We start from the raw sequence: 23,951 nt of genomic DNA, 5'->3' as shown, positions 1-23,951 counted from the left end.
AAGGTTGTAAGTGAAAAAGCTGGAATGATTAAGTCCTGGGCTTTTCTCCAGGAAGAATATAGGGAGCCTATTTTAAAGGGAAAATATCTGAATCATTTTAGTCAGATTGATCGGCTTCTAATGACCTCAGCAAGGCCTCTTCTCCCCAGCGGGCCTCTGTAACACAGCTATCCTGAGTCCTTTAGTAGATGATGCGTTTGGAGAACCACTGACCAGTTAACCAGTTCAACACTTAGTGGAGCCCAGAGTCAGATCTGGCATTTGGAAGACACCTGGGCCCCTGCCGACAGTACCATTTTATTTAATTTCTCAAACCTGATGTTTTGTTTTGTTTTAAATCTATCCTAGTAGCAACAGTTTATATTTCTAAGTAACTTGCCTACACCTTTCTCAGGGTTGCCCATCGCTGAGGATACCTTCTGCCGTTTTGTGCCCGAGGGGATCTCCTTGTTAGAGGAGACAGTGGACCAATTCAAGGTTCTCTCTGAAATGAGGGCACTGCCCTCTTTAGAGGGCCTAATCCGGTAAGTGCTTCCTATGTGGGCATTTACCTGTCCTTTTACATGTTCATTTTCCTTGGGAACAATAACGCCCGGCCCCTCAGCCCTTAACTTCCAATCTCTCAAATCCCGTCATTCGCATTCACAAAAGGAACAAATGGTGCTTTTACATTCTTTCTAGTCACTTCTTGTCGGCTAAATTTCATGGAATTTATATAATTCTGAGGAATAGGAAAAGGTTCTAAATACTGAAGCTTCTTCTGAAAGTACTAAGCTGACCAGAAATTCTCACAGTGAATGCTTCATGAAGGGGTAGTGGCATCTTAAGCAAATAATCTGCTAAATTAATAAACCTCATAAATTACAAAATCCCTGAATACCAACTGCTGAAATACAATCACTCTCTGACCTGAACCTATTAAATGAAGAAGTCTGCTGTGCATAATTTACAACAGTGCTATGAATGAAAAATAGCTTCTTAAAAGGGAGATAAAATACAAAATTGGTCTTGCTGTAGAAACAGAATTAGTGGTTATTTCAGTTCTTATTTATTCTAATAATGGTTTGTGGGTCATCTAATAATTTTTTCCTTTGTCATTGTTTTACTCTCAATTGCTCAATCATCCAAGATTGAGACAATATTACATTTTGTTGCTGGGATAGCAAGAGCAGTGTGAAAAAGGCAATGTTCATCGTGTTTATATTGTATGTATGCATACTGTTTCGTTTAAGTTATAAAATATAATATTGTATACCGATGTCTACTTATTGGTAATACCAATTTAAGTATACATCTTGTCTAAAGAATAAAGGTATTTTGAAGGTATTAAATGAGTAGTTCTCAGCTGGGAATGGTTTTGCCCTGGAGTCACTTTTGAGTGTGGATATGTTTTTTTATTGATTGTAGAGAAAGAGGAAGGGAGAGAGAGAGAAATAAAACATGCATGTGAGAGAGAAACATTGATCAGTTGCCTCCTATCTGATCAAACCCACAACCTAGGTATGTGCCCTGATGGGGAATCGAACCTGCAGCCGTTTGGTGTACAGGATGATGCTCCAACCAACTGAGCCAACTGGCCAGGGCAACTAAAAATATTCTGGAAAGATAAATCGGAGTTGTCTTTCTGTTCTTAAAGTGAGGTTACAGTATGTTTCTTTCTTACTTGTTCTTAGGAAGGAAAGTCCTTGTTTTCAACCCTAACAAAGAAAGATGATTTGAATCTCTCTCAATACAAAACCCAACGTATGTATATGCTGCTCTTTGCATTAAGGGTCAACGGCTAGAATCGAAAAGTATCTGTTGACAATAATTATTCAAGTAGCATTACTTCTAATCTTCGAAAAGATAGTTTTGTGTTTAAAATTAATTTTCTTATCTGTCTACGGTTGCAACTTAACACACTTTCCCTTATATGCACTATAAAATGTTAATAGCTACATATAGAGTGACTTTACTATTGTAGTGTCATTTTTCTCAGCTTGATCAGCTCTTTTGAATGGCATCATTATGATCAAAGTTGGTTTCAGTAATAAAATATGAATAGTTTCGATAAAAAAAAGTAGGCACCATTACAATTAAACAGTATCTGGCATTTTAAAATGTGATAGCTACTCATAAGGCTGTTGTAGGATAAGCAAGTCTTCAATATAAACATAATCACAAGAATGATCTAGACCAGTCTGTGAAGCACAAAAAGGAATATAAATTGGGGGAGGTGTGGTGCCATAGGCTTGGGCAGGGATAGAGTGGAGGAAGCTGAATATTTAATACTCACCTGGATTCTTTCAAATAAATGGTGAGCTGTTTATTAACATTTTATTTATACTGGTACCCATCATCTTGTTCTATTTCTGCAAAGAACAAACACATTTTTAAATTAGGACAATATACCAAATATATCAAAAAACTTGAGTCTTAATATTTTGTTTGATAAGGTATACTGCAAAAATTAGCATCTTCATATTTGTAAGGTATTTATTCAATTATATGATGGTGCTTTTGGAAAGTGTAAAAACTAGGATATATAAAACAACTCTAAAAGTCTTTATACCATGTACTAACACCTCTTCAAATGTAACACACACACACACACACACCACCAACACCACCACCACCACACCACACCACCACCACCATCACCACCACCATTACAAGGATGGCAGGTAAGAGAAATTTAATATATTTCTAGTTAGTCAATGTTGCTATTGGTTTGAGAGTCTGAAACAAGGTTTGAAGGAGGTATTAGATGGTAGAATGTTTCTTTGAGTGATAAAAAGAACTGGTATTAACAATTGTAGGAAGGTGATCATCTTTGTAAACTTAAAAGTAAGTAGAGTTGTGAGGACTAACACAGAGTAGCAGAAGATGATGAATAATTTGGCTCCTTTATTGAAGAAGAGAAATAAGTCATTTTTTCCATGATTCTTAATACAGAGAGTAATTAGAAACCTGTGTACAAATAAAAAAAAGGATTGTTAAAAATTCACTTAAACAAAACACATTGTATGTATAACATAACACTAAAATATAACTCAAGATATGTGATTCTTTACTAATTTATTATTTTGGGGAATAACAAAAGTGTTTTCTCATGTTAGAGTATTTTAATTTGCCAAATGAACAAAATCCAGACTTTTTAGACTTTTTAGACTTCAGGCCTTTCTATAATCTGACCTTGACATCCTCAAACAAATTTATGACTCTGCAGCCCTGTATGTGAACCTCCAACCTATCCCTAGCCCCTTGAAAAATTATTGCAGATTTGTATCTCCATTTCTCTCTCTCTCTTCTCTCTCTCTCTCTCTCTCTCTCTCTCTCTCTCTCACACACACATACACACACACACACCTTCCACCACCCAATCCCAACTTCCTTTCTACCTATGTAAACTGTATCTTTATTTCTTTTTTTTAAGTGATAATCTTTCTTTTGGTAAACTTTAAAAATAACTTCATTGTTGAAAGTATTATATATGTCTCCTTTTTCTCCCCATTGACCTCTTCTAGCTGGCACTGCCCCTGCCCCAGGCCTTCACCACCCGATTGTCTTGTGTCCAGGGCTTATGCATATATGCATACAAGGTCTTTGGCTAATCTCTTCCCATCTACCCACCCACCCCCACCTTCTTATGAGGCTATTCAATTTCCTCCACCTCTTCTGTAACCAGCCTCTCAAAACTTTCTTTTGTCCAATCTTTTCCCATTGTCTGTATCAGCCATTCAGCACTCATCCAGAGCTACTTTAGATTTATAGTTAACTACTTCTGGCTGCCTACCACATAGTATGCTGGAAAATATTTAGTTGGAAATTTGAATATTCATGAGATATTCTGATTAGAGCACAGAGTTACCAAGTGCTACAGCAATAATATATTACCTTCGTCTATGAGCTAGAATTTCTTGTATAAGCAGCTTTTCCACTCTCCTTTAGAGTTCAAAGTGTTCTTTCTCTCTTTCCCATACTCTCTGCAAGGGATACCCTTTTTTTCACCACAAGGCAGCCTATAGGATCCTGCATTCTTCAGCAGTACATTTGTTTCAGGTTGAGTTAATCAATTACTGTCTTCTTTAGCTACTAAAGACTAGGATTAAAGTTTGAAATTGCCTCTTTCAACTACTTAAATTTTTAGACAATCTACAAATTTATCTAAAGGGGAACAGCTAAATAAATTATGGTAGATGTGTCTACTGGAGTTTCATATTGCTGTTAAGAATCAGGTAGTTCTCTATAAATATGCTATTATGAAATGATAGAATTTAAATTAAAAAAGGAAATTACATAAAATATAGAAGATATTGTGTCACTTTTGGTAAAAATACATATATTTGTATATTTATAGAAAAATGTCTCTGTAGATATATATCTCTCTAGCAGAAGGAAAACAGTCACTATTTATTTGTATTATTTTAATTATCAAAAGTATTTTTAAAACTATTTTTATGGTACAAACATCACATAATCTCAGAAAAGTTCTACCAAACTTCAAGAGAGACAATTCCTTTATTATTGGTTTGTTTGCAAAAGGTAATGGAAAAACCCTTGGATTGTTAAGAGCTATTTTTTTCTATCTGTATTTGCTATTTCATTTCATTTCCTCATTTGGAAACCATTTTTTTTGGTCACCTATTAGAACATTAAAAATTGCTGATTCAGAAACGAGTACTGGCTTATATATCCTAACCTGAGCCAACAATCAGTGTATGGCCTTGTGCGTGACCTCAGAACTGGCTTGGGGTGACTGAGCAATCTTAGCCTCCTGTTTGACAGTTGTTTGACACTCCCACTGGACAAAGTTGAGAAATCACACAGCCTTCCTGACTACTGGCAGCCACTCTACAACCCCAGGGGAACCAGCCTTCAGATGAAGCTGACTCTGAGGATGCAGAGTAGAGAGACAGGCTGTTTGGTGACACTACTGGGCTGATGGATTGGCCAACCCTGAAGCCTTCCCTACTCTGTATGTTCAATTATAGGCAATCAATTCCCTTCATTAGTTAAACCACCTTGGCTTGGTTTTTCTGTTAGTTGCAATTGAAGGCATCCTCTTAATATGTTTGTTTTTCTTCTGTTTGCTCAGCTTCATGTGATTTTCTCGGACTAGAATGCCTCTGAATTCTTCCAACTTGTAGCTCCATTCTACTTCCCTTTTAAAATTCAGCCCAGGCACTCCTCCGCTGGGAAACCAGCCCATGCCTGACCCTTTCTACCTTGCAACCCAGGTTGGTACTAGCTCCTCCTCCCGCTGTGGCTGTGTTCCTTTAACTGATGGGGTTTTAATTATCTGATTATATGTCTTCTTTCTTCACCATGGGATTGGGAGCTTTCAAAGACAGGGACTAAATGGTTTGCATTTGGCTGTGTATCCCTAATGCCAAGCATTAGGCCGAGCATTGCATAGATGCTCCATAAATATTTATAGACTGTGTGGTAGATGGTTAGGTGAATAAGTGAGTGAATCTTAACCATGGGTATATAAAAAATGTAGGATGGTTAGCTTCTAATTTTTATAATGGTTTTCTGTATTTTGCACAGAAACGAGAAAAACGTTTAAAAAGCAGATGGCTATTTATGCAGAAATTAAGATTAGACCTTTATTTTAAAAAAATCCATATTTTAAACTCCCTTTGTAAAAACGTATTAACCACAATTCATTAATAAATATTTATAATTGAAATAGCCGAAGACAAACCCCATACTGTTATTCTCTCATGAAAAATTAAATTGACTTACTCTTTTGATTAATTTTGAAAGCTTTGGTTTAAGGTTATAGGAGTCTGACAGAAAAATTGAAGCTGTGATTGATTTACATGACACACTTTTAATGGAAAATACTGTAAAACATTGCCAAAGCTCTCTGACATCTTCAAAGATGAACTCAGATGAGAAATGCCAGGTTTGTGGGGCAGAGAAAGATCTCTGTAAATAACCTTCACCTCAGACCCACCCTTTCTGAAAACCCTGGTTGCGAAGTGCTTCTACTTTCCTAACTGCTACCTACAGGAATAGCAGAGAACAGACATCACTTCCCTGCCTTACAAACAATGTTAATGCTAAGCTTGGTAAAAAGACTTCAAAGAGCAGAGAGAATATAAATAAATTCTGGATCTGTCCATAACATATTAAAGGTACAAGGCTGGCAGAAATCCCTTTTCTCTACCCCTCCTTGAGGACAGCTTGTATTAGTCATTTTTGTAAGCACACCGCCAGAAGAGATGTCAGACAGTAGGCATTCTAGGAATTGCTAAATAAAGGAACTGTTAATGGTGATTCTCGCTATGTAGTGGGATTACCTATGAGTGTTATTTTCTTCTTGGCATTCTTTAGCCTTTTCTACATTTTCTGCAATGGTGATGTACTTGTGGTGTTATTTTCATGAACTCAATAGAAGTCCATAGAGAGAGGGGCGGGGGAGGAAAGAAGATATTCTGATATTGGGAACCTCTTTGCTCTCTTCTGTAACTCAACATGCCTCTAATAACTGGTGCTTTTGTATATGTGGCCAACCAAGAGAGGAACAGGTCTGCATTCCAGCACTAGCCTGCCAGATATGCGGCTTACCTGATTTTCCCCTCCGGTTATCAGAATGTTTACTCTAATATCTACCTATGTAAGATCTGAACTCACAGGACGGTTACAGTGACAAGAACTAATATTTGCTGAGTGCCTAGTGAATTTGATGCTTAGGTTACCCATAAAATCTTCCCACAAACCCCAAGTCACATGGTGATGCTAATGAGTGACTTGAGTATGGGAGTGAACTTTAACTTCCCTATGATCCCCTTCCCTTCAAATAATTTTTAAAAAAATATATTTTATTGATTTTTTACAGAGAGGAAGGGAGAAGGATAGAGAGTTAGAAACATCGATGAGAGAAACATCGATCAGCTGCCTCCTGCATACCCCGCACTGGGGATGTGCCTGCAACCAAGGTACATGCCCTTGACTGGAATTGAACCTGGGACCCTTCAGTCCGCAGGCCAACGCTCTATCCACTGAGCCAAACCAGTCAGGGCCCCTTCAACTAAATTTAAGTAAAAACAGTAAATACATTCACCTCAAAGGCAGGAAGCCTTTATCAGATTATAACTATGCTCCTGCTTCCAAACAGCCAGAGATTATACAAATTTTCTCATTTAGTCACTGGAAACATAAGCTCAGAAATTGGTCATGTGCTAGTTCTCCAAATTCAACCTCAAGACAAATCCCTTCACCCCTCATCAATCAGACTTCCATCTCTAGGCCCCTTTTAGAAAAATGATCTACAGCTACCACCATGGATATTATTGTACTCATTTTACAGATTAGAAAAGATTAAGTAAACCACTCAAGGGCATGGTTAGTGAGAGGTAGAGCTCATAAGAGAATACTTGTCTTTCGAACCCCAAAGTTTGTCCTTTTCCTGCGGTACCATGCTGCCAAACTTTATAAAACTACAAAATGGTCGATCTAGAATGATAGGTTTAGAATTCACAGAATAAAGACTATTTATAGTTTATTATTTAGTCAAGTAAAGCAAAATGCTGAGTTATTCTGGTATTAACTACTAAACTCTCTTAACTAGGAAATAGAAAACAATCTCTCAGCCAACTGTGACTAAGGGAAATACTTTTCTTCTCTAGTTTAGTATCTCTTCTAGATTGGTCATTCTGTTCTGTTTGTTTATTTTTTACATGAACTGATCTTCTGAGGCCCAGACTATTCACATTTTAATGATCTCTATGTTGTAATGGCTTTTTTTTTTTATTTTGGACTTAAATATTAATTGCATAAAATATTTGTTCATTTATTCTCCTTTAAATTAAATATTAATCAACCATATTTCTCTTTCCCCAACTAGCTCTGTTATTACTTACTAGCTACTGTAGAGATCCACGTAATTCTGGAATGTAGAAAGACAGGTGATATTTCAAATTGCTCACTTCAAGTAAAAATTGAAAATTATCTATTTTTTGAAAATTAATTATCTGTATTTGAGCAATTTCTGACCTTATGTTTCCTGTGACTAAATGAGAAAATCTGTATAATCTCTGGCTTTTTGGAAGCAGGAGTATAGTTGTCATCTGGTAAAGGCTACCTGCCTTTGATGTGAATGTATTTACTGGTACCTCCAGTATGACAACTGAACATTCCTACCCTGACCACTGCAGGTGAGTGTGTGTGGACTATTTAGTCTCATGAAACAACCAGGATTCTTAAATAGGAAACTTGATTTTATCCCTGTGCCATTGTTCTTCACACATCTCATTACTACTATTAATTTCCTCCTCAGAGACATCTTATCTCTTTCCCATAGAATCCATGGATACGTTTTATAAGCCTTAATCAATCTTAGTCAGGAAAAAAAAAATGTCCAGGGGTTCTTCTTGAACACTTTCCCTTTGTCTGCACACATACCTGTATGTATACAAATGACCACGATGTGTTGTTACACACCCAGGCTCCAGATTCACATCTCCTAGGTTTGAATCCTGGCTCTATAATCTTCTTAGTATGGCTTTAAAGTTTAACCAAATCGTATTTATATAGTTTTTGCAACGCCAGGAATAAAACAGAAAACTTAAAAATTGGCCCCGAAATCTGATTTAAGGTGCTAGGAAAGTTTTTTTGTGGTTTTGTTTTTAGATCCAGTTCCTACCCCATCCCCCAGTTGATTAAAGAAGAGATTTTCCTTTTACATGGAGAATTAGAAATTTAAGTAAAGAAAATGTGAGGCTACATTTTACTTTGATGAAAGCTTACTTTGAAGGTCAAGTTTTTGCTTTTCTTTGGTCCTAGCTGGAATCTTGTAAAAGGAAGCCTCTACCCAAGGCGATGCCAATGACTCTGAACTAGTGAACACTTAATGTTTATGTTCATTTACATAGGGCTTTTTCCTTTCTGTTTAGTTTTAATTAGGTTCTTACTAAAGCAGGCTAATACACTTATGTAACCAAGTATGCTATAAGTAAAGCTTATTGACAAGTGTTTTAATTCATATGATCTTTCCAGAAGCAGGGTTTTGCTTTGTTTATTTTATTTATGTGTGTTTAATAGTTTTAATGAAATATAAATTTACATATCATAAAATACACTTATTTTAAGTATATAACTCAATGTTTTTTGGTAGATTAACAGAATTGCACAATCTTCACCACAATCCAGTTTTCAAACACTTGTATTGCTTAATAAGATCATTCATTTGCAGCCATTCTGTCTCCACTCAAAGCCCCAGTAGCAGATTTTAAGGAGAAAAAAAAAATCTTCTCTTAAAAATGATCTAACTCTCCTCCATTATATACTCTTTTGATTGGTGAGTAGGCCAGGGGACTAAAATTAACAAAACAAAATCAAGATTCACTTCAAACCAAGCTAGCTTATGAAGTTCAGTGTCTGCCCAGATATATCTATTTGTTTGTTTATTTTGCATCAAACCGTTTAGGTCGAAGTATGTTGGAAGAAAGATCTAAGAGGTGAAGCCAGTAAGTTGCATAGACTGCTTCTGTTTATCCCTAACTAAAACTCAATAAAAATGTATTTTAAATATTTATTTAAGCATATAATTGAAATGTATAGAGTTTTTAAAGAACATAAATTCACTTTTGAACATTATTTTTCAAATTCATTAATTTTTATTTAAAAATTTTATTTTGAACAGTGTTTCCCATACCTTTCCAATTATCACAAAATATACAATTATTTCAGCTAAAATTTAAAACAAAGGCATCTCATTATAAAGTCACTGAATATAAGGGCCAATTTCCCTGCATGATTATATACAACCAGGACACTACAGGTAGTTAAAAGTTGACCTTTTGAAAGGTAGGCTGGGGATCTTTTAGTAGAGACAACTGCCTCATCAACCTTGTTGACCTTGCAGAAGAGGTTACTCCTTAATGGCCATACAGACTTCTGAGTTATTAATTAACTACCTAGAAAAAAGTAATGAAAACATAAGTAGTGGGTTATAGGGTTAATATCAGGAACTATCTCATATCTCTCCCACCTGCTCGTGGGTGCTCTAAACAATTCCACTCAACAGTAAAATCTTTCTGTCATGGAAATAAGAATTATTCTATCACTCTATACATACATTTGTTAACAAATACATAATCCATAATAAAGAGCTTATATTATAGAAAGACCATGCAAGATAAAATTAAAAGCATTTTATTGTTTGAAGATATTTGAATTGTGTTCTACACTAAATAGGATGAGCAAAAGCACTTTAATCTTTCTATAATAAATCAAGAAGATTTCAGGAAGAAAATTTCAGAAGTTTGTTGTAGGTACATGATAGACTCAAAAACTATAAAACTGGGTCATGAAATGACAATAGGCAGAACTCTGGTGATATCTAAAGAATGAAATTTTATTACCAATGTAATGAATGGTAGGAGACCTATATAAATATGACCTATTTCAATTCAATTCCTTTCTTTCAAATCTACAAGTATTTGTCGATAGCTTATTATATCAAAACCACTGTTCCAGATCCATAGGCAATATACTAGGCCATATAAATAAAAAAAATAGGAGAATTTCTTCTCAGTTAGTGCTCAACAAAACACAGCTGTGACCTAAAACATGCCAGCCATCATACTGCCTATCTTTTGGCCCAAAGTTAAAATTGTGTAAGGGTCATCATCATACCTATTTTCTCCCTGGGCTGAATAGTCAAGTCTTCAGATGGAGAGGCTCCTTTAGGTAATACTAAAAATAACCCAGGTAGCTCTAAATTTTCCTGCATAACCTTGAAGCTCTACAAGGTACAATTTCCACAAGTTTTCAAACTGTGCCAAATTTGATCAGTAAGTCACCAAATCCACATACAATTTTGAAATTATATATATTTAGAGGAATTCTTAAGATCACTGATGAATGAAAGTCGCAGGATAATATTGGCATTGTACAGAAGCTCTGAATTCTGAGCAGGAGGAAGGCCAGAAGCCGTGGTGAGGAGGAACGTGTCAGGAGAGCTGACTCTGAAGGCGGGTTCCGGAGGCAACTGGAGAACGTTTCACTGGGCCTCTTGATAGTTTGTTCCTCACTGCAAACATTTTCCAGGTCACTCTGTTTTTACCCAGGAAAATCTATTCATTAGTGAGTCAATGGGCTTACTAATTGTCTACCTTTTAAAATACAACTAACTTTTAAGAGAATAAGAAGGCTAATAGTCACAAGTTAATGAGAATTAGTTTGAAAATTTTAATACAATTGCTTTCCTTCCAATAACTCAAAGTAACTGCATTGTCAGAATGCTAGTTTTTATTTATTTGAGTAGTTATAATACAAATATGTGATATATTAAAAGGCTAATATGCAAATTGTCCCCTCCACCGGAGTTCGACTGGGAGTTTGACCAGGGGGCGGGGCTGGCTGGCCAACTGCCCGCGGCCCCTCCCCCTGGCCAGCCTGGCTTGATCGGCCCTGATTGAGGCAGGCTGGCTAGACCCCACTTGTGCATGAATTCATGCACCAGGCCTCTAGTGTATGTATATATATATATATTTGTTTTGTTTTGTTTTGTTGTTGTTCAGATCTTTAAAATTTAAAAAGAATTGTAACATACTCTGATGGTAATAATGTCATGTGACAAAAAAGACACTGTTGGTTGCCTACTATCAGTTGCTTGTATGTAAAACCCTGACTTGGGGTAATCCCCAAATCTCATTTTGACTCAGGGTCAAGTAAAAAAAAGTCTAAACCAATCATGGTGTATCATTTGCCTTACCAATGATTTATTTGGGGTGAGCTCAGACCTCATTTCTGGCCAATAGTTATGAGGGAGCTCTGTGAAAGAGCTTTCAAAAAGGTTACTTTGCTCTAAGGGGGTGGGGAAGATGAAGTATTCACAGGAAGAAATAAGTCCCCTTGCTTCCATCTGATGTCATTATATTTGCAGATAAGGCCACATTTCAGAAGGGAATAATCAGAGCTATAGAAGTCCTCTCACAACCAGGAGGCTGCTATGTCCCCATGCTGAAAATGGCTGACAGAAAAAAATGGAAAGTTGTAGGGTCTTTAGTCGCGTTCGTTAGCCATTAATTTAAATATTCCAGTAGTTGCATACTCGTAGGATATTGTGTCATAAGAATGAATTCATCTGTCTTATTGTTTAAGATAATTGAGTCAGAGTTAGTGGTTACTGGTAACTGAAATCATACTGATACCTGTGAATTGGTTAGATCCCTAATTTAGAGATATGATAACTGAGGTTCATAGATTAAGGAACTTGACCAAGACCACATGGCAAGTTGCATGTATGTGACATAGTTGCAATTTCACATTCCAAGGGTTATAGGGATTCCATTTAAGGCTGTATCAGTATCGATGAGTAAAAATAGTTAACTGTTGGGGGGTATTGGACACTTTGGAAAACTAAGTAGACTTATTCTTCTATCCTCCTCAAAATAGGAATGCTGTGGTAGAGGGCTTAGGGCATCAGAAAGAACACTGGGAGATTGGAGGAAAAGGAGTAGCGAGGTATCAAGCTCACATTTTGCCTGTTTTGAAATTTTGTCTAAAGCTAGCCTGAAACTTATGAAAAAAAATTAAACTCTTCCTCCTCCTTTTTCCTATTTCACGTGTATTTCTACCCCCAGGACATCCGCCATTGATGAGTAGTATTGGTAATTCTGTTATATTCTCTTTAATAGCACTGTACTTGCCAAATGACTTATGTAGAACCTGTTGGTGATAAGGAAAATGACCCATTTAAACTAATGGGAAACGATAAATTTATAAAAGAATGAATGGGCAAATGTCAGGGAACAGAAAGGTAGAGAGCACTCCTTGACTGAACAGGGTTTCAAGCCAGGAGTTAGGAATCTATCGGGAACTTGTGTGTGCCATTACATAGGAGTGTGAGGAGACATGGGCTCTTTCCTAATTTATCTACCTCTCAGTGCAGATCCGCTTTTCTCTCCTCCTCATGCACAGGGTCAAAAGATGCATTCTCCCAGCCTGCGCCCCCAACCACCACCACCCCACCAGCCAAGTTAGTATGACCTTACAGCAAATGCTCTGTTAGAATGGACCCATTCTCCCTGCAGCTCAATCCTTAATCCTGAATTCCTAAGGGGTAGAATAGGTCTGGCCAAGCTGAACTTCTGGATTGGTTTCACTCTAATGAGACACGCCTACTTTTGTCCAATCAACTGTTGCCATAGGTAACAGCCACCTTGAACCATCATAGTCACTTCCATGGTAAGAAACAGGTCTCAGAGAAGTGGCTGTAGCTGGAAAGTACCCTCAAATGAAGTCTAACCAGTATATAAAAATTCATTTTATGTTGTTACTTAATGATCTCAAAGTTTCTAATAGCCAGTTTGTAAATAAAAATGTCAACACAATTCAGTGGTCATAAGTGGGAAACCCCCTTTTAGTGGTGAAGACTTAAAAAACCAGGCATCTCTGTTGATAATAACTTAGTGTGGATAATGGCATGATTGTGACAAAAACCTCAGAGGCCATAATTGCTAGTGAATCTCACCATTTTTCAAAGGGCAATGATATGTGTAATTTATAATTACCCATTGCACTTAGTACATACATTACAAATACAAAATATTTATATATTTGTACATAGTTGAGGAGAATGCAAAAATAAATATATTTTATATGGAAAATATATTAAAAACTAAATTCTTACATAGATTGTTTGATTGCATTTAAGTAACTAACTCAGCAACATGCCTTCAGACTATACATGTAATGCTAAAATTTCAGATAAACAATTGAAATACAATACTGTAATAACATCAGAAAAAAATATTTTAAAATGGTGGGAATGAGTAATGTTAAAGCTGAGCCACACTATAAATGACACCAAGCATGCAAAATATATAATTTAAGTCACAAAACACCCTTATGTGAAATAAATTGAAATTAAATGTTAATGAAAGTTAAGCAAGTACAGGTATAAAAACTGTTAAGAATTATATAGGTTATAAATTTTTATCATTAGATTTTTGTAAGCTGAAATTCATGTTCTCTATGTGTCAAAACCAGTATGAATTTTGTTTATCAAAAATGTTTTTCAACTGTCACAAATTTTAGGAGCACAATGACTCAGATAATAAATCCTGACATGATATGTGAATCTTTGAGAGTATATATTCTATGTGTGAAAATATATTAGGAAAAACCTAGATAATGTGAAATTCATTTTGTAAATTGAAATAGGCAATAATATAGTCTTGATGAGATTTCCAGGGAATTTGAAAAGAAATTCTATATTGAGTAGATCTTTTTAAGAAGTAATGGCTTAAGATTTCAAAGTAAAATGACAGGAAATGTCAGAATTAAAACACATGTATTCATGTACTGTATGCAGAGGGCATACCTAGGATGGGAGTTGTTTCAGCATAAAAGTGAAAATAAAAATCATACCACCCAATTAGAAAAATCAGAACTGCACAGACATTTACCCAGTACGGCAAAGACAAATGCCCACTTTTTTTCAGAAGCTAGGGCAATTTTATTCTTTCGTTAGTTTCCATTTTCACTAATCCTTGCCCTACCTGGATTGAGTGAATATGCCAAAATACTATGCAAAAAACTGTTCTTTGTTTCAGCTTAATAGGGAACCAGAAATACAGAACAATACAGGGGTTCTTCACTGAGCATTGTAAGCACTGTAGGCATGAAACATTTGAAGTATTCTGGTCACGTTTTAGATAAGAATGTGAATTATGTATATTGAAATGCCCTTAAATCTCCAAGTCTTTTGGCCAAGTTCACCATGGCTCTAACTGAAGAGGGACATTTTATATCTTAAAGTAGGAGCTCAGTGCACGAATTCATGCACCTTGAAAAGAACTGTGAGCCACACGCAAGGCTGCTGTGGCACAGGGTTGGGTCTTGGCCCTCCTGCCACGGCCCCCGGTCCCCTGTCTGCCGGCAGCCCTGCTCCTGCCGCCGCTCCCATGCGCTAACAGCACTGGCCCCATCTGCACCCACTGATGGTGCAGAGTAATAGGGGCCGGTGCTAGCAGTGGGTACAAGCAGGGCTGGCGCCATCAGCAGGTGCGAGTGGCGGCTGCTACCCCGATTGCCCCTCAGGAGTAGGGGGTGGTGGAGAAGGCCTCAGGGGTGATCGGGGCCAACAGCCACAGCTTGCACCCGCTGATGGCACTGAGCGATTGGGACCGGCTCGAGGTGCTGGCAGCAGGTGAGAGTGATGGCTGCCCGTCCTGGTCGCCCCTCAGAAGCAGGGGGAGGTAGAGAAGCCCTGAGGGGTGATTGGTGCTGACAGCTGCAGCTTGCATCCGCTGACGGCGCCGAGCGATCGAGCGATCGGGGGGGTGGCTCTGGCGCCAGCAGCGGGTGCAAGCAGGGCGGGTGCCAGCAGCAGGTGTGAGCGTCCGGTGGGACCGTAGTGTGTGGGAGCAAAGAATTTTCAGTAACCACCAAAGGCTTGCCCCAGTGACAGCAACCAGCACCCTGCTTTGGTCTGGTGCCCCTGCTCACCTGCTCCACCATCCTGCCGCAGCCAATGCCCGCCATGTTCCACGCTCTGCTGCCTACTGCCGATTCCTGCCATGTTCCACTCACACCCCCTGGTGGTCAGCACACGTCATAGCAACCAGTGTTTCAGTTGTTCGGTTGTTCTGCAGTTTGTCTATTTGCATATTAGAGTTTTATATATATAGATGAGTCTGAGTCTGCTGTGATCATACCAGAGAACTTCTTCTGGAAAGCCTAGCCCTCCACGCAGGAGCCAAAGCACACTGGTTTCTGGGATACCACCTCCAAGTCTGAATCTATTATACCTTCAAGCAGTTATTTTGTGCATAGTCTTCAGGAAAGTAAAGGCATATCTGCAGAGATCTCAAATGGGCGCTGCCAGAAACCCTCAGCCACTTCTGGCACCCAAAGGCCAATTAAGTGCATTCTGTCTCTCATGCTTACAATTTTAGGACAGGAACAATAAGTAAACTCCTCCAGTCACCCAATTCTTCAATATTTGGTTCATACTTACTTTTCCTTGTCCTGTTTTTCTACTCTAATTTGCCTACTTTTCTCCTGTCATTTTCTTTGTTTTGTTCTTTGAAACTTTGAATTCAGTTGCAAATAAACTCTTCTCTATTATCATCTTTCTCACAGTCACTCTATGGTGGTGGTGTCTCCAGCCTGGGTCTGTTTGTGGGTTTACAATAATCTTCTTATCGAAGTAAAATCTATATTTTTATATAAGTCCCAGATTGTAAGTGTATAGTTCCATGAGCTATAAGTACTTTGGTCACCTCTCCAATCAAGATATAGAACATTGCCATCATTCCAGAAAGTTCCTGCAAGGACCTTTCCAGTCAATTGCTCACCCTTTCCTCTAAGCAACCATTTAAAAATGTTTATCAATATAGATCAGTTTTACCTGATTTAGTATTTCATATAAATGTAACCATGTAGTGTGAATTACTTCATCTGGTTTCTTTAACTCAGCATAAAACTTTTGAGAATTGTTTATGTCATTGTCTGTATCAGTAGTTAATTCTTTTTAATTGTCCAATAGTATTCCATTGTTGGGATGTACTTCCTAACACTTAAGTTGTTTTAGTGTATTGCTTTCAGGATTAAATCTGTTATGAACCCTCATGTACAAATCTTTTTGTGGACATATGTTTTCATTTCTCTTGAGTCTTAGAATTGGATTGCTGATTCTGAGGGAATCTGGTTCTTACAGTAAATTAACCATGACCCTCCGGTTTTATAAATCAGTCCAGTGAACTTAGTCAAGGTTCACCTGTGAGAGCTGGGATCCCTCTAAGCATGATGACAAATAGGGCTTATAAGACAGAAGAACATCATGACACTAGCTGGTCTTTGCAGTAGGTTTCTCTTCTGCCCACTGTGGATTGTGTTTATTTCCACCTGAAGCTCTGTACATTTTACCGTTCTGCCTGTCCTGTGTCACACTCCCACCTACATGCTACCATTCATTGTGTCACTGTGGGGAGAAAAACTTTTCCTCTTCCCACTTGGGTACAGTGTTTGGGGGCCTGTGAATTAACTGACAATAGACCGATTAAGAGGAGAAAAGACAGGGTTTTATTTATGTGTGTGGTGTATACAGGCAGGAGAGTTTAAAGATAAATAACTCACTCAATAGCCAGAGATAAAAGGTTTATATATAAAACTTAAGAAAGAAGGGTGGATGTTTATGGTTTCAATGGGAAGGTATGGAAGGCTCTATTGGGCTCTTGGATGCTAATAAAAATTGGGCAATCTGTTTCTGTGGTAGCTGAATTCACAGAAAAATCTCTGGAGTGAGCATTAGTGGCAGCTGTATTTTCTGGAGGCTCTGCTTTAGTCAGATAAGGGAAATTCAGGTTAGATTTACTTCTGCAAATGTTTTTACTTGAAATAATCTTTATACTAACTCTGGAAGGCTGAGTGGGACTGCATGTTTATCCTATCTAAAACATCCCTAGAAGTTTGACCCAAAAAAGAGGCTGGGTTAGTTGCTGTGGAAAGAGATTCCGGTTAGAGGTTGTAGGGCAGGGATTCTGCAAAGGGAGAGAAATCAAAGATTAGTGGCTGGAGCAAACTATAAACCCAGTTTTTAAGTCCAGAGGGCAGCCTGTTGAGAAGATTTCTGGGTGTTGGGCTCAAAGCATCTTGAGTGAGAATTGTGGTGGAATTGTCATAGTCACGATCATTATCTGGAGCAGAGACTGGAAGATGAACATTTTCTGGGAAATTCCTGAGTAGCCTGCAATGTTGTGGTGATAAAGCCTTTGAAGTTATATCAAGTTATCCAGGGCTTCAAGAAAAGGCAGTTTTAGTTTTCAGTGGTGCCAGCTCAAGAGGGTAGGAACCATTAATTACTGACAAAAAGTACAAGATGATAGGATCTACTTTTCAAAGAGGTGAAAATATATTTTGTTCAGAGACAATGAACAGGACTAGAACCCGATAACTCACAAGGATGGTTTGTGGTTGCCCATTTAAACATAAAACATCTCTCCACGATCACCCCCATTTTGACCAAAGATAATCAAAGTAAAATAACTTTTGTTTATAAAGTAAGTCCAGTCTCATTAAATTTAGCCTGGTCATTTATATAAATAAGTACAGTAAGAATAATAACTGATCACATAGGCCTTTTAAATTTTTCCTTGCTGGAACTTTCATAAGGAATTTCAGATTGGACTTTTAAAATTCTCTCAAGGCTGGGGTGCCATGCTAAGAACTTACCAATCAGACTTTACCTTCATTACTATAGGTTTGGATGAATTATTTTCTTCTCTGGGTTCCCCAAACAGCTTAATTTTCCTGGGCCTGTCAGGAAGTGACCTTCCTTACTCATCAGTAATATCTATAAGTCAGATACCAAGCTGGTTTTTTCAAGAGGGTTTTGTAAGCATTGGCTCCATAAGGTCAAACTTAGTTCCTTAAAACTATGTGCTCATATCTGATTCTATGCACATCATTCTCAAATATGAGAGTCCAGCCAAAGCCAGGAGATATTACCGATTCTTCTCAATTATGTCCTGTTTATATGGAAAACATACACTTACTGAACTTATGCAAATAACTATATGGCCAAAAAAATTCAGATACTTATGCATTTCTGAATTCTGGAGGGATAGGTAGGGAGAAAAATATAAATGTTTCACTTTTGTTTATAAAGGTATAATCTACTAAATTGTTGTCTGTTATAGATAACACTAGATGCCTGGTGCACAAAATTCGTGCAAGGTGGGGGTGTCCCTCAGCCCAGCCTGCACCCTCTCCAATCTGGGACCCCTCAAGGGATGTCCCAGTAGGATCGGGCCTAAACGGGCAGTCGGACATCCCTCTCACAATGCAGGACTGCTGGCTCCCAACTGCTCACCTGCCTGCCTTCCTGATTGCCCCTAACCGCTTCTGATTGCCAGCCTGATCACCCCCTAACCACTCCCCTGCCAGCCTGATTGATGCCTAACTGCTCCCCTCCCAGCCTGTTTGCATCTAACTGCCCTCCCCTGCAGGCCTGGTTACCCCTAACTGCCCTCCCCTTCAGGCCTGATCACCCCTAACTGCCCTCCCCTGCAGGCCTGGGTTCCCCCAACTGCTCTCCCCTGCAGGCCTGGGTCCCCCCAACTTCCCTTCCCTGCAGGCCCGGTCGCCTCCAACTTCCATCCTCTACTGGCCTGGTCACCCCTAACTGCCCTTCCCTGCAGGCTTGATTGCCCCCAACTGCCCTCCCTTGCAGGCCTGGTCCCTCCCAAATGCCCTCCCTTGATGGTCATTGTGGCGACCATCTTGTGTCCACATGGGGGCAGCCATCTTTGACCACATGGGGGCAGCCATCTTATGTGTTGGAGTGATGGTCAATTTGCATATTACTCTTTTATTAGATAGGATAAGATAAAAGAGAAAGGGATTCCTTAAATCCAAAAAAATAAAACATTAAAGAACTAGCCATGTTCCAAACAAAAGGCCATAAAAATTATAATCATTCTTCATCAGTTCATTTAGTCACATTTTATCCATTCTTGTTCTGCTTGATTGTGGGCTAGCAGTTTAATGAACCCATTGGCTTCTCCACTAGAATTCTGGAAATCCTTTCTCTGTCCAGGGGGATGATCTCAAAGTTATTTAGGAAATGCCATTAGAATCCTGTACCCAGAGTACCTGTCATAACCCCTCCCATGGGTCTCTGAAAAGTCCCTTTTTGAGGAAGAAGCATTGTAGCTTGTTGCTGATTACAAGAGCTTTCAATAAAGCATTAAAATAAAAATAATTAAAAAACTATCTGGGAACAACAAAAGACTTAAAATGGCTGCCCTTAAAGATTTGATGGCAGATTATTATAAAAATAATGCAATTGACAATGAAGTTTTGTTGGTTCTGTGGCATACAGCACTTTAAGATAATAATTGGAATTATGACTGATAATGTCATGTGAGGAGATATCATGGACATCTACGACATGGACAAATTTCTATGAATTTTATGTAACTTTGAGACACATATTAAACACATGTCCCATACAAATATAATCTAGGGAATGTTAAGTATCTCTTATTTGACAATGTTTTCTATGCAATTAAACATATAAAATAAGCCTTATTATGTAAAAATGTAAGATGAACAAATAAATCCTTTCATGTTTTCCAGAGACAGTCTTGAAAAATCTTTAAGATCAAAATTTTATTTGGGATTTGATTTTTGGAATAAATATCAAATAAAACAGCAATGTGTTTTTTTAATAACTTCTTGAATTTTATGTTTCCATTTACTTTTCTTTAAAAATATATATATTATTAAAGGGCAGGAGACGAAGAGAGAGATAGAAACATCAATGATGAGAGAGAATCATTGATCAGCTGCATCCTGCACACCCCCTACTGGGGATCGAGCCAGCAACTTGGGCATGTGCTCTGACCAAGAATTGAACTGTGACCTCCTGGTCCATAGGTTGGCTCTCAATCACTGAGCCACTGTGACTTGGCAGCAATATGTTTTTTTTAAGACAGAGAGAAAAAAACAAACTCTAGTTTTATCTCAATTAAAGCCCATTTAATTGATAATAAATCCATTCAATCTTAGCTAGCTTGACCATATGAAATAAGATTCTCTCTCATTCTCTCTCCTTTTTATTCTTTCTTCACCACAGACTACAATGTTCTAGAGCCATTCAGGTGTTTTTCCTTCATTGCCCTCCTTCTCATTCTAGAACAACCTTTAAACAACCTCTAAAAAACCAGTTTTAGGACAATATTACTCTATTTTTTTCCCTTAACAAAAACACATCCTACATTCCTGAAATACCTTTCATGCAGAGTTTTTACCCTTCTCCCTTTTTATTTTTAGTAGTTGTATCGCCAAAGTTCGTTTTCCAAAATGCAGATGAAATCATATTACTACCTAACATTCAACAATGGCAACATACTGGATAATATTCATTCCTATTCAAGGAAGGTCCTCTTTGACTAAGATTTTGCCCAACTCTCTATAGTTGCCTATTATTATACACTCTTCATACTTCTGCTTTCTAAGGGTTATTCCATGAATAGACTGTTTTTTTCCATACATCCAAATCCTAGCACATGGTAGTTCCGCTCACTGAAATTTCCCCTCCACCTCTGATCAGAAGCAAATTTCTACGCCTCTTTTAAAAGTCAATTCACTTGTTTCCTCCTTTGTGAAGATTTTCCAAACGTTTTTTAATTCACAATTGACACTTCTTTCCCATGGCATCCATTGCAGTTTATGCCCACCTTCCTTCCAGCAATTGTCACATGGTATTATTTTGTCAATTCTCATATTTGTCTCATTGTAATACAATTGCTTGAGGTCAGGAATATTATCTTTTATGCATCCCCATCAACTATTACAGTGCCTTGCAAAAATATGGTGGGCCAAAAAACAGTTGTTTTTGAATGAGTGAATAATTGAATAAATGAAGTTTTTGAGCACTCTGCAGGTTAAGCAAATTCAGGAGGCTTATATCTGATAGTGCTTTAAAGTATAGCAATTTGATATAAGCCTCTTTATTTTATATTGAGCCTTATGAAAACCAGTGACAGGAGTGGAACAGATATTACTTCCATTTCATATTCAATAGGTGAGAAAATAGCCATAGAAAGGGTCATAGAGCTGGCTAGTAACAGAGATGGGGGTAGAACTGTGTTGCCTAAAATAACAATACATATTCCATAGTTCTCTGTTTTTTTTTGTTATGTTCTTCTTTTTGTACCTTGTACACGTTCCTTAACGTACACACACACACACACACACACACACACACACACACACTGAACTATGTCATAACACTATAAGACACAGACTAGCAAGTACTTTAGAAATCATGTAATTTACCCCCTTATAGTGATAGCAATTATTTATTTGCCTACCATGAAACAAACGCCATCTACATCATCTCATTTAATGTGAATGACTGGTCTCCTTGTACCAGTGTTATTCCTCCACAGTTGCAAATAGGTACCATTTTGTCTCACAGCAGGCTTAGGTGTGAATAAAATACACTTCTTAAGGCTATACTAGTACATTCCTTAGAATGTTGAGTCCTCCTCCCTTGCATTGAGGTGTTAAGAAGGAACTAACACACACACACACTCACTCTCTCTGTCTCTGTCACTGACTCTGTCTCTCTCTGCCCCTCAGCCCCTCCCTCCTGTCGACCTCCACCCCCTAGACTATAGGGGAGAAGAAGTCATGCTTGATAGATTTTTATAGCCCCACCTTTCCACAACCTGAGTGAGCTGTGAGAGGCAGCCCTCTGACTTGAGGAGTGCAGACCAAATGACAGGCTAACCTGCCATAAGTGAGCCTGGGAGTCAAGTGTGAACCTACACACCAACCAGGCTGTGATATTCACCTCCTGTTTATCTGTGTCCCAAAAGAGACCATGGGAACCACCTTCTCAGTCACATATCTTCTTGACTTAACTAGTCAGGCACCCCTCCAGAATAAAGGATGTTGTCCTGAATGCTAGTTTTCATTGTTATTGTTTTTCTGTTTTTGTTTTGTTTTAGGTTTGTTTTATGTTTTCTTACCCATTGTCACTACAACTCTAGTCCAGTCATACAAGGCAGTCAGAGTAAAAAGTTTAAAGCCAGCATAAATCAAGCGGAAGTTATCATAAGTGAATACTTCAAATTAAAGAAGAAAATACCTAACATTAAAACCTTAGCCCTGGCCGGTTTGGCTCAGTGGATAGAGTGTCGGCCTCCGGACTGAAGGGTCCCAGGTTCGATTCCGGTCAAGGGCATGTACCTTGGTTGCGGGTACATCCCCAGTAGGGGAGTGTGCAGGAGGCAGCTGATCGATGTTTCTCTCTCATAGATGTTTAACTCTCTATCCTTCTCCCTTCCTCTCTTTAAAAAATTAATAAAATATATAAAAAAACACACAAAAAAACTTAAAGGGTAAATGTATGTTACTAAAAGAAAACTCAAAAGTGAAAAGGCAATATCATGCTCAAAACTCAGTCACAAAGTTCATTACCACTCGTCTGTGTTATGATCATAAAGAATTATTAATTGTTAAACAATCAGCATAAACATGGATTTGCTTTGTGTGTTTTATTTCTGACCTGCAAGTTTCTGTACCTCTTTTAGGTACTTAACACACAGTGTCTGTTAATATCAAAGACATAGCTATTCCCTGGTGTTTGTGGGTACTTGGGTTTCTCAATACAGGAACATAGAGAATTTATAGCATAGTTTGAAAAAGAAACAAGCATGCTGTAGTGATACTTTCAAAATCTAGTATACATGCTTATATTTTTCTGCAGGTGGGAACAAAGACTAAAACATAGGAAGTTCTTTTCTGATAAATTGTACTTTTCTATCATTGGAACTTCACAGTAAAATAATTTTTAAAATTTATTGCATGAAATTTAAATGCTTCCTTTTTATACTTGAAAATCTAGGTGTGCTTTTTTTGTCATTTGCATGACAAAACAAAAGCTTTCTGTACTTCTTATATAAGTGAATTACTGTGCTAGGTTATCTAAGACAAAAGCATGTCAACTGCTAACAGTTTTGAAACAAAGAATAGAGATGGAAACTACTGTTTCTTTGGATCTACCCTGTGTCTCCCAACCCTACGGAAAAGAAAAGAAGCCAGGTGGTGACAATTTTATCATCTGATAGCAGCCCAATTGTTTATTATAGACTGCAAGCATATTAATTCCTTATTCAAGTTCACATTATTTTTAATGTAAGTTTAATGGAAGGGGCAGCAGTTCTTGCTATGTAACTTATGAAAGATAATAAAAGCTGGCTTTGTTTTCTTAGGCTTCAAAAAACCTACCAAATTTACACAGAGAATGTGATATACAGCGATGACACAAGCTATACTCCTGTTATCAGAAAATAACACAATTGAATTGCACTGGGCCAGCTCAAGTTGTCATATCATGTTGCTATTGTTTCTTATAAAATAAATAGCTTTGTTTATCATGGGGCAGTGTGACATGGCAGTGCAAAATCATATTCCATGCTGTGGCAGCAGAG

The 23,951-nt window shown here is 37.9% G+C and overlaps 1 long non-coding RNA gene across 1 annotated transcript in view; it reads right to left on the bottom strand.

Annotated features, from left to right (window-relative positions):
• Window positions 1-2,300: 2,300 nt before the first annotated feature.
• The window catches only part of LOC114230247 (uncharacterized), a 58,148-nt gene continuing 36,497 nt past the window's right edge, over window positions 2,301-23,951 (bottom strand). The window contains exon 3 of the long non-coding RNA XR_003616117.2: window positions 2,301-2,351. This is a non-coding gene — a long non-coding RNA (uncharacterized LOC114230247). The remainder of the gene's footprint in view (window positions 2,352-23,951) is intronic.

The sequence above is a fragment of the Eptesicus fuscus genome, chromosome 16, assembly GCF_027574615.1.
Source record: "Eptesicus fuscus isolate TK198812 chromosome 16, DD_ASM_mEF_20220401, whole genome shotgun sequence".
NCBI classification, from domain to species: domain Eukaryota; kingdom Metazoa; phylum Chordata; class Mammalia; order Chiroptera; family Vespertilionidae; genus Eptesicus; species Eptesicus fuscus.
Note: the sequence above shows the minus strand (reverse complement) of the source record. Positions and strands in the feature narration are given on the sequence as shown.